The sequence below is a fragment of the Sus scrofa genome, chromosome 14 (assembly GCF_000003025.6).
Source record: "Sus scrofa isolate TJ Tabasco breed Duroc chromosome 14, Sscrofa11.1, whole genome shotgun sequence".
Lineage (NCBI taxonomy): Eukaryota > Metazoa > Chordata > Mammalia > Artiodactyla > Suidae > Sus > Sus scrofa.
This window is the reverse complement of record NC_010456.5, coordinates 46,571,704-46,585,503: the sequence shown is the minus strand read 5'-3', so window position 1 is coordinate 46,585,503 and position 13,800 is coordinate 46,571,704. Positions and strand designations below refer to the sequence as shown.

General features: G+C 42.7%; 1 long non-coding RNA gene across 7 annotated transcripts in view; it reads left to right on the top strand.

Annotated features, from left to right (window-relative positions):
* THOC5 overlaps nt 1-6,531 on the top strand; it is a 45,265-nt gene extending 38,734 nt beyond the window's left edge. For 5 of the 7 annotated variants that reach the window (XR_002338803.1, XR_002338801.1, XR_002338802.1 and 2 more), the window contains one exon: nt 114-306. This is a non-coding gene — a long non-coding RNA (THO complex 5). Of the gene's footprint in view, nt 1-113; nt 310-4,529 lie in introns of those variants that run through there. The other 2 variants (XR_002338804.1, XR_002338805.1) reach the window with 2 other exon arrangements.

Genomic DNA, 13,800 nt, shown 5'->3' with positions numbered 1-13,800 from the left:
CAGTGTTCACTTTTTTCCTTAATATCTATGTAGTAGCTGTGCATTAATTGTAACTTACTTTATCAGCCCAAATGGAGTGGAATTAACTGATCTCCTGTCTCCTGTTTCTCTAGGGGTCCCAGCAGGATGAAGCCGTTTAAATATAACCATCCTCAAGGATTCTTCAGCCATCGCTGACCTCCCACTTAGCTATTGTCCGCCTCCAGACCCCAGTACTGCACTTCTTTCTGATCTGGCACACATGTGGCTCTTGATATTCTCCAAAGACAGGTTTTCTATTTGTAGCCTATTAAAGTGTCACCTGACCGAGTGGCCACTGTCTGTAGCTCCTTGGGGAAAAGGGGGGTGGTTTTACAGTCTGGAAGGGCAGGTGGGATCCAGGGCACCGTGTGAAAGAGCAATTGTGAACAGGCTTTCCCTAGGTGGCTGAGAAAAGCAGAGTATAGACGATTCTGTTTCTGCAGACAGATCCTGCCCTCTTTTTATTTATTTATTTATTTATTTTCTGCTTTTTAGGGCCATACCTGCGGCATTTGGAAGTTCCCAGGCCAGGGATCAAATCAGAGCTATAGCTGCCGGCCTACCCCACAGACATACCAACGTGGGATCTGAGCCACGTCTGTGACCTACACCACAGCTCACAGCAACGCTGTATCCCCGACCCACTGAGTGAGGCCAGGGGTCAAACCTGCATCCTCATGGATCCTAGTTAGGTTCTTTAACCGCTGAGCCACGAAGAGAACTCTGAGATGCTGCCCTCTTATCCACACTCATCTTACTTTGACAGGTCTTCATTGTCTTAGCATTTGTTATCCTAAGTCCCTGCCCTTCGCAGGTGGCAGGGGAAGCCAAGTCAACATAGTACAAAAAGCAAAAGCTCTTTTCTCCTCTTGCCCTCAAGGTCTCAGTCTTTCCACTAGACCTTGTCACTGTCTCTGATGGCCATATCCTCTCTGACTGCTGAATGTTATAAACATCTAACAGTGTGAAGAAAACAGACAAATACACCTCAAAGAAGAATTGTAAATCTTACAGGACTTCATCAAGTTGATGAGAGTGATGTTGGAGAGTCACAGGTAGAGCTGCTGTGCATGATGCCCTGGCAGAGTGAGACCATATGATAGCTGAGGAGACTTTCATGGCGATGACATGAGGGATAACTTGAAAAATAATGGATTAGGAGAAGTCCTGTGGAAATAGGTAACACCCTATAAAATGTTTGCAAAATTACCTCCTTTATAAATCTGCAGAAGTCAAACAAAATGAAAGCTAGCATAGAGTGTTCTTGGCAGGTTTGTCAGAAAAATTATTCCCTGCCCTGTACCCACCAAAAGAAGTCAATACTCAACTAATGATTCATTGTAAGAAATAAGATGTGAAAATACTCAATTATTACACAGGTGCAAGTATAACCTAAAATTTGCTAACTACAAGGTGAAATGCTATTTTTTTAGTTTTATTGAGATATACTTGACATATATATATATATATATATATATATAAAACATTGTGTAAGTTTAAGGTGTACAGAGGGATCATTTGATAAACTATATATTGTGAAATGATTACCACAGTAAGGTTAGTTAACACATCCATCACCTCACATAGATATTTTTGGTCAGGGTGTGGGCATGGGGGTAAGAACTTTTAAGATCTATTCTCATAGCAGCTTTCAATATACATAAATTTTATTTTTCCTTATAGTCCCTATCAAGTGGTTTTTTTCCTCTCACATCATACTTTGAAGTTTGGTTCCCAGTATACATATGTTCACTCTAAGTGGAATTTTATGATTACCCTTGGATAACATGTGCCTCTGGTATAAAAGCTGTTTCCTCCTGTCCTCTCAGCTGATCTGAGAGCATCCCAGTGACAAGGATTTTCCGAGGCAGATCTTGAAGGCTCCTAGTCCCACCAGGGCCCTGCACTTTATAGATGGAAGCCTGAGCCCAGTGAGAAAAGGAGAATGGCCCCTCAAGGGCTGTTAAATAACCACCATGCTCTGCCTCTCCTTCCCCTCCGTCCACACCATCCTGTGATTCCAGAGGTAGATACTCTCCAGCCCAGAGTCCTTGAACTTTATTGTATGTGAGAGTTTCCCATCCTGGAAGCAGATTAGAAACATTCCCATGGGAGTTCCCGTTGTAGCCCAGCGTTATCAAAACCAATTGGTACCCATGAGGATGAGGGTTCAATCCCTGGCCTCCCTCAGTGGGTTAAGGATCCAGCATTGCCATGAACTATGGTGTAGGTCGCAGATGCGGCTCAGACCCCATGTGGCTGTGGCATAGGCCAGCAGCAGCTCTGATTCAACCCCTAGACTGGGAACTTCCATATGCCACGGGTGTAGCTCTAAAAAGGCAAAAAAGAAACACATTCCCACACCCCACTCTAACATTCAGATTCAGTTGACCTAACATGGGCCAAGGAAGTGTATTTTTAACAAACTCCCCAGGTACAAATTGCCCTAGTCTGTTTTTTGGAGGTCGCTGTACTTTCTTTCCTCATTTTTCTTGGTGACTCCTCGCATAATGCAGGAAGGCCTGATTCTCTTCTGTCTTCTGTACCTTGGACAGCAGCGTGAACCTCTGAATGCTTCTTTCTCTCCCCAGTGTGAGATTTGTCTTTTCCCTGACCTACTTGCCTGGGACTCTGTCTCTGCTGGCATTCCCTTGGTCTGGCCACCTTCAAGCCTTGTATCTCACTGCCTGTGCTGAATGAGATTGAAATGGGGCCTAAAAATAGTTCCTTTAATGGCCCCTGCATTGCAGCCTCCACTCTGTTCTTGGCTGGAAGGCAGCCAAACTGACTCAGCACAATAGCTCATCTCTGAGTGCTGGGACAAGGTGGTGAAGACAGATTGTGAGGACTGGGAGGAGGCCCTGCTTCCTGAGCAGAGAATGTCAGAGCCTATCACCCTCCAGAGGAGATTTTTCCCTCTTCAAAGGAGTAGGCTGAACAAAAGAATCCTTTGGACTTAAGTAGTGTTTTAAAACTAGTGAGAAGCCCAAGACAATCCAGCCCCTTTGAGCCAATTAACTGAGCCGTTGGTGCTGTTGGTGCCTCTAATGAGCAGATGAGGGGGAAGGGGTCTGGATTGGGAGGACTTTAAGCTTCCTCCTCAGCTAGAAATGACCTTTGCCTTCCCTGGGGCGCATCCTAGACTGCAGCCCCTAGCTGTCATCCTCCCACACCTGGGGGTCATTCCAGGTTCCTTGCCTTTTTAAAGCTACTATCCATATTCTTGATTTCTCTATTTCTTAGTTTCTCCTTCCTCTTCTTCTCAACTTGCCCTCTCCTAACTATTTTCTCTACAGATAAATCCAAAAGACCCCTTTTATTTCAAGGGTGTTTCTGCTGATGACTCTGGGGACACAAAGGTTAAAGCTCTATCCATGGGATGGAGTAGAGCTGCCAGGCTTCCAAAGGAACTCTCTCCCTGTCCATGTGGCCCCAACTTTGCCCTTTCCATGGCATCCAGCAGCCTCTGTATTGAGAACAGGTGTTAGGCATCTGCTATGGGTCAGGCCCTGTGCAGGTAATGATTTTACAATTCATTGTCCTATTTAATTACAACAGGCCACCAAGGATCCACATTCCCTTCGTGTTTACGGATGAGGAAACTGAGGCTCAGAGGGTTAAATGACCTATCCATTACTCACAGGGTTTTTGAGCTGCTCACCGAGGGTACAAGCCCAGTGGGTTCTGTCTGCCTTCAAAGCTTTCCTTTCCACAAGCTTCAGGCTCAACACAGCTTCAGGCTGACACTCTTGCTGGGCCGTATATTTATTTCAGCAGCACAAGTTCACCAAGAGTTAGAGCTTAGTGTCAGACTGACCATCTGGGTCCTGAGCAACCATGTGACCCTGGACAGATTGCTTGAATCACTCAAAGCCTCGGGGATCCTCATCTGCAACTGGGGGTGTCAATCAACCTTTTTCACTGGGTGGTTGTGGGGATTAAGAATTAACTCTCTCTTGGAGTTCTTTTGTGGCACAGTGGGTTAAGGATCCAGTGTTGTCACTGCAGGCAAGTTTGATCCCTGACCTAGGAACTTCCACATGCTATGGGTGTGGCAAAAAAAAAAAAAAAAAAAAAAAAAAATCAACTTTCTCAGCACTGTATCCAATACCTACCTAGCATTATTTAGCGAAGAGGAGAGATTCTTGTTCCTGCCCTCCAGGTTTCAGCCTGAAGAAGGGCGCCTCTTGGATGAGGAAGGCCTTTCATGCCTGATGACCTTTCCTCTGCTGAAGGGTTCTCTGGCCGGGGAAGCCTGGCTCTCCTTGGGCCTGGCCCTCCTCACCAGCAGCATGTCCATCAGTCAGTGGCTAAGGTGGGCTCTGCCCTCAGCTGGCGCCAGGCTCTCATGACATGTCACTCACACTAGGCCAAGCATAACCTGTTAGCCAGACCTCTGTTCCCTGCTGTCTGTGGGCCTGTGTCCTGGTCCCCACCAGAGAGTCACTTCAACTTCCTGGGCTCTCTCCACATCCTGTTCTAATTTGGCTTTCTCTTCACCTCTGCAGGTAACCCAAGATGGGAAAGGAGACCCCAGCACTCCCAGTGGGTCTGGGGGAGGAAGACCCTCAAAATACATTTGTGGAATGAGTTGAGTGGATTTGGGATCCCAAAATATTTCAAAGATGGACCAAATCTAACAAGTTGAAATGTAAAGTCCTACAGGAAGGACCTAAAAACCAACCACTCATCTGTGTGCTGGGATGTAATAACGTCTTGAATTAAAATGTGATCATTTGGGGAGCCTTTTTCCCATCGTGGCACAGCAGAAACAAATGTGACTAGGAACCATGAGGTTGTGGGTTCAATCCCTGGCCTCGCTCAGTGAGTTAAGGATCTGGCATTGCCACAAGCTGTGGTGTAGGTCACAGACAGCTCGGATCCAGCGTTGCTGTGGCTATGATGTAGGCCAGCAGCTACAGCTCTGATTTGACCCCTAGCCTGGGAACCTCCATATGCCACAGGTGCTGCCCTAAAAAGCATTTAAAAAAAAAAGTGATCATTTTATGTGAGTTCCCTCATGGCTCAGTAGTAATGAACCTGGCTAGGATCCATGAGGACTTGGGATCAATCCCTGGCCTTGCTCAGTAGGTTACGGATCCGGTGTTGCCGTGAGCTGTTGTGTAGGTTGCAGACATGGCTTGGATCTGGTATGGCTGTGGCTGTGGCTGGCACCTGCAACTCCAATTTGACCCCTAGCCTGGGAACTTACATATACCATGGGTGCAAAGACTAAAGGTCATTTTGGAGTTTCCTTATGGCACAGCGGGTTAAGGAGCCAGCATTGTCACTGCTGTGGCACAGGTTCAATCCCTGGCCTGCGAACTTCTGCATGCCATGGTCATGGCCAATAAAAAATGTGATCATTTTGATGAACTACTGGTTTAAAATGCCTGGTGGGGCACTCATCCTGGCAATGCTGAGAGCCAAGAGACACTTCAAAATTACACTATTCCTTCTCTTATTCCATAGGATCAAATTCCACAGGACCAGTAGAATATTTACTTCCCTCTGTATCCAAAAGAACCACTTGTAGGCTACATATTTTCTATTTTCTAATTTCATATACATTTGTTTTGTTACTAAACTTAGATCATAGTGTACAAATGGTTTTTTAATTTAATTTTAAAACCAAAAAAAAAAAATTGGCAATACACTCAAAAGTTAGAAAGTGGAATTCCCCCCCAAAAAAGAAAGAAAAGAAAGTGGAGTTCCTTGGTGGCCTAGCAGTTAAGGATTCAGCATTGTCACTGCTATGGCTCATGTTCGATCCCTGACCTGGGAACTTCCATATGCTACAGGCCAAAAAAACATATGCAAAAGGGAATTCCAGTGGCAGAGCGGGTAAGGATCCAGAGTTGTCACTGCAGCAGCTTGGGTAGCTGCTGTGGCATTGGTTCAATATCTGACCCAGGAACTTCCAAATGCTTTGGGCCAGAGCAAAACAAATAAGAAAGCCTAAGAAGTGAAACACAGTGAAAGGTTTCACTGCCAGTCTTATCCCCTCCACCTGCCTAGTTCTCATCTCCCTCACATATAGGCAACCAACTTGCTTAGTTTCTTTTGTATCCTTTCAAATTCCTTAAGCAAACACAAATTATTTTTCCATTTTTACATACAAACATCATAGTATATACACCCTGATTTTTTTCATATCTTGGATGTCTTTCCATATCGATACAGAGTTATGAAAGTCCCTCATTCTTTTTCATAGCTGTGTAGGATTCCATTGAATGGATGTATCATTATTTATTTAGTTTTATTGATGGATGTTTGGTTACCAGTCTTTGTTTTAGTAACTTGTGCACAGTCATTTCACATGTATAATACATCTGTGGGTCAAACTTTCAAATGTAGAAATATCAGAGTAGAGGGTTTATGTACTCTTCATTTTGAAGAGTATTTCCAAATTCTCCTCCATGAAGGTCATACCAAATTATGTTCCCACCAGCCAACGTATGAGAGGTCTTGTTTCTTCACAACCTCACCAATAAATGTTATCGAACTTTTTTTATATTATTGAACTTTTGGATCTTTGCTGATACAATAACTAAAAAAAAATTGCATTTCAATATAGTTGGTTTTTTTTTAAGCAAAAAGGAGAATGAATTGACCCAGGTAACTAAGAAGTTCTGCAGACAGAGGATGACTTCAGGCACAGCTCGATTCAGTGTTCAGTGTCATCAGGACTTTAACACTGACAGTAATTCCAGGTGCTTTCTTCTCTGCTGCTATTTGTTCCAGGGTGGCCTTAGGTAGAGCTTCTCTGTACCAACAGCTCCCACAGTAGCATGGAGTTGGTTCTCATTGGATAAACTTGCATCACATGTGAGTCTCTGAACTTGTCACAGAGGCCAGGGGGATAGCAGGTGATCAGCAATGCCTGGAACGTGTGCGTCTCTGAGAACTGGCTACATGGGGTCACCTGAACTACATGGCCTAAGTTAGGCTTCTCTGGCTGCTGTAACAAACTACCGCAAAACTTGGCTTAAAACAACACACACTTGGAGTTCCCATTGTGGTGCAACAGAAACGAATCCGATTAGTATCCATGAGGATGTGGGTTCGATCCCTGGCCTCTCACTCATTAGGTTAAGGATCTAGCGTTGCTGTGAGCTGTGGTGTAGGTCAAGTATTTTAATCTGATGCTGCATTGCTGTGGTGTGGCTAGGCCGGCAGCTGCAGCTCCAATTCGACCCCTAACCTGGGATTTTCCATATATGACAGGTACAGCCCTAAAAAGGAAAACAAACAAACAAAACCAAAAAACACCACACATTTATTCTCTTACTATTTTGGAGGCCAGAAGTGAAAAATGAATTTCACTGAGCTAAAGTCAAGATTTTGGTAGGACTGGAGGCTCCAGGAGGGAATCTATTTCCTTGCCTTTTCCAGAGCTAGCTTCCTGTCTTCCTTGACTTGTGATCTGTCTCTCCAAAGTGCAATCTCTGCTTTTATCATCACATCTCTCTCTCCTCTGACTCCGACTCCTGTTACTCCTAATAAGGAGCCTTGTAGAGACATGGGGCCCATCCAGATAGTCTGGGATAATCTCCCATCTCAAAGCCATTTATTTAATCCCATCTGCAAAGTGCCATATGCCATATACAATAACATTCACAGATCCCAGGGCTTAGGACATAGACATCTTTGGGGAGCCACTAGTCACCCTACTGCATGGACTGAGAGTGGGAGAGAGGTGTTTTCTCTTTTTATCAGGAAAAGAGAAAATGGAAGCAGGAGAGGCAAAAGCCAATAGAACAGAACATACAACAAATTTTATTATGTAACCACTTGTGATTGACTCTTCCTTATTTGTTTTCCCAGTAGACTGCAGGCTCCAGAAAAGGCAGAACACACTTCTGTTTTGCTTACCTCTCTGTCCCTAGGGACTTGCACAAGGTCGGCACACAATAGGAGATCAAGAAATATCTCTCCAGAGTTCCTGTCGTGGCTCAGCTATTAACCAATCTGACTGGCATCCATGAGGGCGCAGATTCAACCCCTGGCCTCACTCAGTGGGTTAAGGATCCGGTGTTGCCATGAGCTCTGGTGTAGTTTGCAGATGCAGCTCGTATCCCTCATTGCTGTAGCTGTGGTGTAGGCCGGCAGCTACAGCTCCAATTCAGCCTGTAGCCTGGGAACCTCAATATGCTGTGGGTGTGGCCTTAAAAAGAAAAAAAAAAAAAAAAACTCTTGAATGAATTAATACATGAACCATATAGACTGTTAAGAGAAGATTAAGGTAAAGCAGTATTGAATTTAATGAGTAAACTCAGATTTAGGATAACAGGAAAAGAAGAAAATTATTTTTTATAATCATTAATGTACTGTATAAGGCTGACATTTATGTATAATTGTTAAAGGATCTCTAGTTTTTAGCAAAAACCATAGCAGCAACAAAAACACCCCCCTTCATCCTTCATTCTTAATTACAACCTGCAGAATAGAATTCCCAGGAGGAAGCCAGATACAACGGGTCACATGTTGTATGATTCCATTTATATGAAATGTCCAGAATATATAAATCCATAGAGACAGAAAGCTGATTAGTGGTTTCCAGGGGCCAGAGGAAGGGAGAATGGGAAAGACTGCTTAATGGGTAAGGGGTATTCTTTTGGTGTATTGAAAAAGTTATGGAACTAGATAGTGGTAATAATTATACATTATTCAACATATAGTGAATGTACTAAATGTCACTAATTGTGAATTTTGTATTTATTTATTTATTTTTTATTTTTAAAAATTTTTTAATTTTTTTGGCTTTTTAGGGCCACACTCATGGCATATGGAAATTCCCAGGCTAGGGGTCGAATTGGAGCTACAGCTGCCGGCTTACACCACAGCCACAGCAAAACCAGATCTGAGCCACATCTACAAACTACACCACAGCTCACAGCAACACTGGATCCTTAGCCCACTGAGTAAGGCCAGGGATCAAACCCCTGTCCTCATGGATACTAGTTGGATTTGTTACCACTGAGCCACAATGGGAACTCCTGTGTGTATTTTCATACAATAAACATTTTAGGAGTTCCTCTTGTGGCACAGTGGTTAACGAATCAGACTAGGAACCATGAGGACAGGGGTTTGATCCCTGGCCTTACTCAGTGGGTTAAGGATCCAGCATTGCTGTGAGTTGTGGTGTAGGTCGCAGACGCTGCTCACATCCCGCGTTGCTGTGGCCCTGGCATAGGCTGGCGGCTACAGCTTGATTAGACAGACCCCTAGCCTGGGAACCTCCATATGCTGCGGGTGCGGCCCTAGAAAAGACAAAAAAAAATTTTTTTTAAATAATCTATTGAGGTGAAATTCACAACATAAAATTATCCATTTTAAAGTGAACCATTCAGTGGCCTTTAGTACATTTACAATGTTGTCCAACCATCACGTCCACATCTGTGGAAACATTTTCATCACCCAAAGAGGAAACCCTGTTCCCAGTAGGCAGTCAGTCAGTCCCCATTTCTCTCTATCCCTAGACCCTGGCAACCAGCAGTCTGCTTGCTGTCTCTACAGATCTATCTATTCTGGATATTTCATGTCAATGGTATCGTATAATACAAGGTCCCTTTTGTCTGGCTTCTTTCACTTAACACAGTGTCGAGGTTTATCCAGGCTCCAGCGTGTATCAATATTTCATTCCTTTTTATGGCTGAATAACATTCCACTATATGGATCTACCTCAAATTATTTATCTATTCATCCTTGCTGGGAATTTAGTCTGTTTCTACCTTTTGGCTATTGTGAATACTTCTGCTATGAACATGCGTGTATGTTTTTGTTGAGTACCTATTTTCAGTTCTTTTGCACACCTGCAGCATAGGCATATGGAGGTTCCCAGGCTAGGGGTCTAACTGAAGCTGCCTGCCTACACTACAGCCACAGCAATGCCAGATCTGACCCATGTTGCAGCCTACACCACAGCTCCCAGCTGTGCCAGATCCTTAACCCACTGAGCGAGGCCAGGGATCGAACCCACAACCTCATGGTTCCTGGTCAGATTTATGTCTGCTGCACCATGACAGGAACTCTGAGTTATATTTTTGTATATGGTGTGAAGTAGGTCTCCAACTTGGTTTTATTCATGTGGATATCCAGTTGTCTCAGCACCATTTGTTTTTTTGTTTTTTTTGTTTTTCTTTTTTCCCATGGCAGCATCTATAATGATCATAACAATCTAATTTCACAGGATTTCCATCCCATAGCCCAGGCACATCCCCCCACCCCCAAACTGTCTCCTCCGAAGACCATAAGTTTTTCAGTGTCTGTGAGTCAGCATCTGCTCTGCAAAGAAGTTCCATCTGTCCTTTTTTCAGATTCCACATGTCAGTGAAAGCATTTGATGTTGGTGTCTCATTGTATGGCTGACTTCACTTAGCATGATAGTTTCTAAGTCCATCCATGTTGCAAAAAATGCTGGTATTTCGTTCTTTTTTAATGGCTGAGTAATATTCCATTGTACCACATCTTCTGGATCCACTCCTCTGTCAATGGACATTTAGGTTGTTTCCATGTCTTGGCTATTGTAAATAGTGCTGCAATGAACATCAGAGTACATGTGTCTTTGCAAGTCATGGTTTTCTCTGGATAGATGCCCAGGAGTGGGATTGCTGGATCAAATGTTTGTTCTATGTGTAGTTTTCTGAGGAATCTCCATACTGCTTTCCACAGTGGTTGGACCAATTTACAATCCCACCAATGGTGTACTAGGGTTCCTTTTTCTCCACACCCTCTCCAGCACTTATTGTTTGTAGACTTTTGGATGATGGCCATTCTGGCTGGTGTAAGGTGGTACCTCATCGTGGTTTTGATTTGCATTTCTCTAATAATGAGTGACGCTGAACATCTTTTCAGCACCATTTGTTGAGGAGACTATTCTTTCCCCATTGCATGGTATTGGCACCCTTGCTGAACATGAATTAATGTATGGGTTTATTTTTGGATTCTCAATTCTATTCCATTGGTCTATGTTTACCCTTATGCCAGTACCACATTGCTTTGATTACTGTAGTTTTTTGGTAATTTATAAGTCAGGAAGTGTGAGTCTTCCAACTTTGTTCTTTTTTAATACTGCTTTGGTGATTTGGGCCTTCACAATTTCATATAAATTTGAGGATCAGCTTTTCCATTTCCATTTCTGCAGAAAAGGTTAAGTTTTGGTAGGGATGGCACTGAATCTGTAAGTCACCTTGGGTAGTATTGCTATCTTAATGGTACTGAGTCTTCTAATATCTGAACACAAATGTCTTTCAGTGTATCTAGGTCTTCTTTAATTTCTTTTAACTGTGTTTTGTAGTTTGTAATGTATCCTTTGCCTCCTTGGTTAAATTTATTCCTAGGTATTGTATTCTTTTTGATGCTGTTATAAATTGAATTTTTTCTTAATTTCCTTTTCAGATTGTTCACTGTTGGTGAGTAGAAGCACAACTGTTCTTTGTGTGTTGATCTTGCACTCTGAAGCTTTGCTGAATTCATTTATTGGCTCTAGTAATTTAAAAAAATTGTGTGGATTCTCTGGAATATTCTATATATAATGGCATGTCAAATAGAGATAGTTTTACTTCTCCCTTTCCAATTTGGATGCCTTTTATTTCTTTTCTTGCCCAATTGCTCTGACTAGAACAGCCAATATTTTATGTTGACTAGCAGTGATGAAATCAGGTGTCTTTGTCTTGTCTGATATTGGGAAAGTTTTAAATTTTTCAACATTGAGTATGAAGTTAGCTGTGGATTTTCCATAAATGTTCTCTATCAGGTCGAGGGAATGCTCTTCCTAGTTTCTGAGTGTTATTAACTTGAGAAATTATTGGATTTTGTCAGTGCATTCTCTGCATCTATTGAGATGAGCATGTGGGTTTTTTCCTTCATTGCAAGATGGTGTATTACATTGATTTTCTTATGTTGAACCATTCCATTTGATTATGGTGTATAATTTTTTAAACACGCTATTGGACTTGCCTAGTATTTTGTTCAGGATTTTTGTATCTATATTCATAAGGGATAGTAGTCTGCGATTTTTTTTTTTTTTTTTTTTTTTTTTTTGCTGTTTAGGGCCACACCCAAGGCATATGGAAGTTCCCAGGCTAGGAGTTGAATTGGAGGTACAGCTGCCAGCCTGCACCACAGCCACAGCAATGCAGTATCTGAGCCGCATCTGCAACCTACACCACAGCTCATGGCAACGCCAGATCCCCAACCCACTGAGCGAGGTCAGGGATCAAACCTGCATACTCATGGATATTAGATTCACTTCCGCTGCGCCATGAGAATTCCCTAGTCTGTGATTTTGTTGTGGTTTTTTTGTCTAGCTTTGGCCTTAGGATAATACAGTCCTCCAAGAACGAATTGGAAAGTGTCCCCTCCTCTTTTATTTTTTGGAAGTTTGAGAAGGATTAATATTAATTGTCTAAATGTTTGGTAGAATTCGCTAATGATGCCATTTGAGTCTGAACATTTATTTGTGGATAGCTTTTAAATTAGTAATTTGATCTCTATTTGTCAGGTATGTCTATTCAGATTTCTTATTTCTTCTGCATCAGTTTCAATAGTTTATGTCTTTTTAGGGATTTGCCCATTCTAAATTATCTAATTAGTAGACATATAATTGTTCACAATATTCTCTTTTTTTTTTTTTTTTTTTTTGTCTTTTTGCCTTTTCTGGGGCCGCTCCTGCGGCATATGGAGGTTCCCAGGCTAGGGGTCTAATCGGAGCTGTAGCCACCAGCCTACGCCAGAGCCACAGCAACGCAGGATCCGAGCCGCGTCTGTGACCTACACCTCGGCTCATGGCAACGCCAGATCGTTAACCCACTGAGCAAGGCAGGGATCAAACCCGAAACCTCATGGTTCCTAGTCGGATTCATTAACCACTGAGCTACGACAGGAACTCCTGGTATGGTTGATCTTTCAAAGAACAAACATTTGGGAGTTCCTGTCATGGCTCAATGGTTAATGAACCTGACTAGTATTCATTAGGACGAGGGTTCGCCCTATGGCCTCGCTCAGTGGGTTAAGGATCCAGCATTGCTGTGAGCTGTGGTGTAGGTCGCAGACACAGCTCGGATCCCCAGTTGCTGTGGCTGTGGTGCAGGCTGGCAGCTGTAGCTCCAATTTGACCCCTAGCCTGGGAGCCTCCATATGCTGCAGGTGCGGCCCTAAAAAGACAAAAGACAAAGAGCAAACACTTAGGAGTTCCCTGGTGGCTCAGCAGGTTAAAGGTCTTGTGTTGTCACTGCTGTGGCTCTGGTTATAGCTATGGTGGTGGTGAGTTCAATCACTGGCCTGGGAACTTCTACATGCCGTGAACCTGGCCATAAAAGGAAAGCATTAGTTTCAGTAATTTTTCTCTTATTTTCCTATCCTCTATTTCATTAATTTCCACTCTAATCCTGCTTTGGATTTAGTTCACTGTTTTTTTTTTTTTTGCCTATTGTCTTAAGGGAGCAAATTAGGTTATTGATTTGAGATCTTTCTTCTCTTTAAATGTAGCCATTTACAACTATAAGGTTCCCTCTAAGCTTTAGCTATATCCCATAAGTTTTCATATGTTATGTCTTTATTTTCATTCATCTTAAAATATTTTCTAATTTCCCTGGTGGTTTCTTCTTTGAACTTTTGGTTATTTATGCATATTTACTTAATTTCCACATATTTGTGACTTTCCCAAATTTCTCTCGTTATTAATTTCTGCTTTTACAACATTGTGATTGGAAAATATCCTTTGTCCATTTTCCATCCTTTGAAATTTACTGAGGCTTGTTTATGGCCTTAGATATG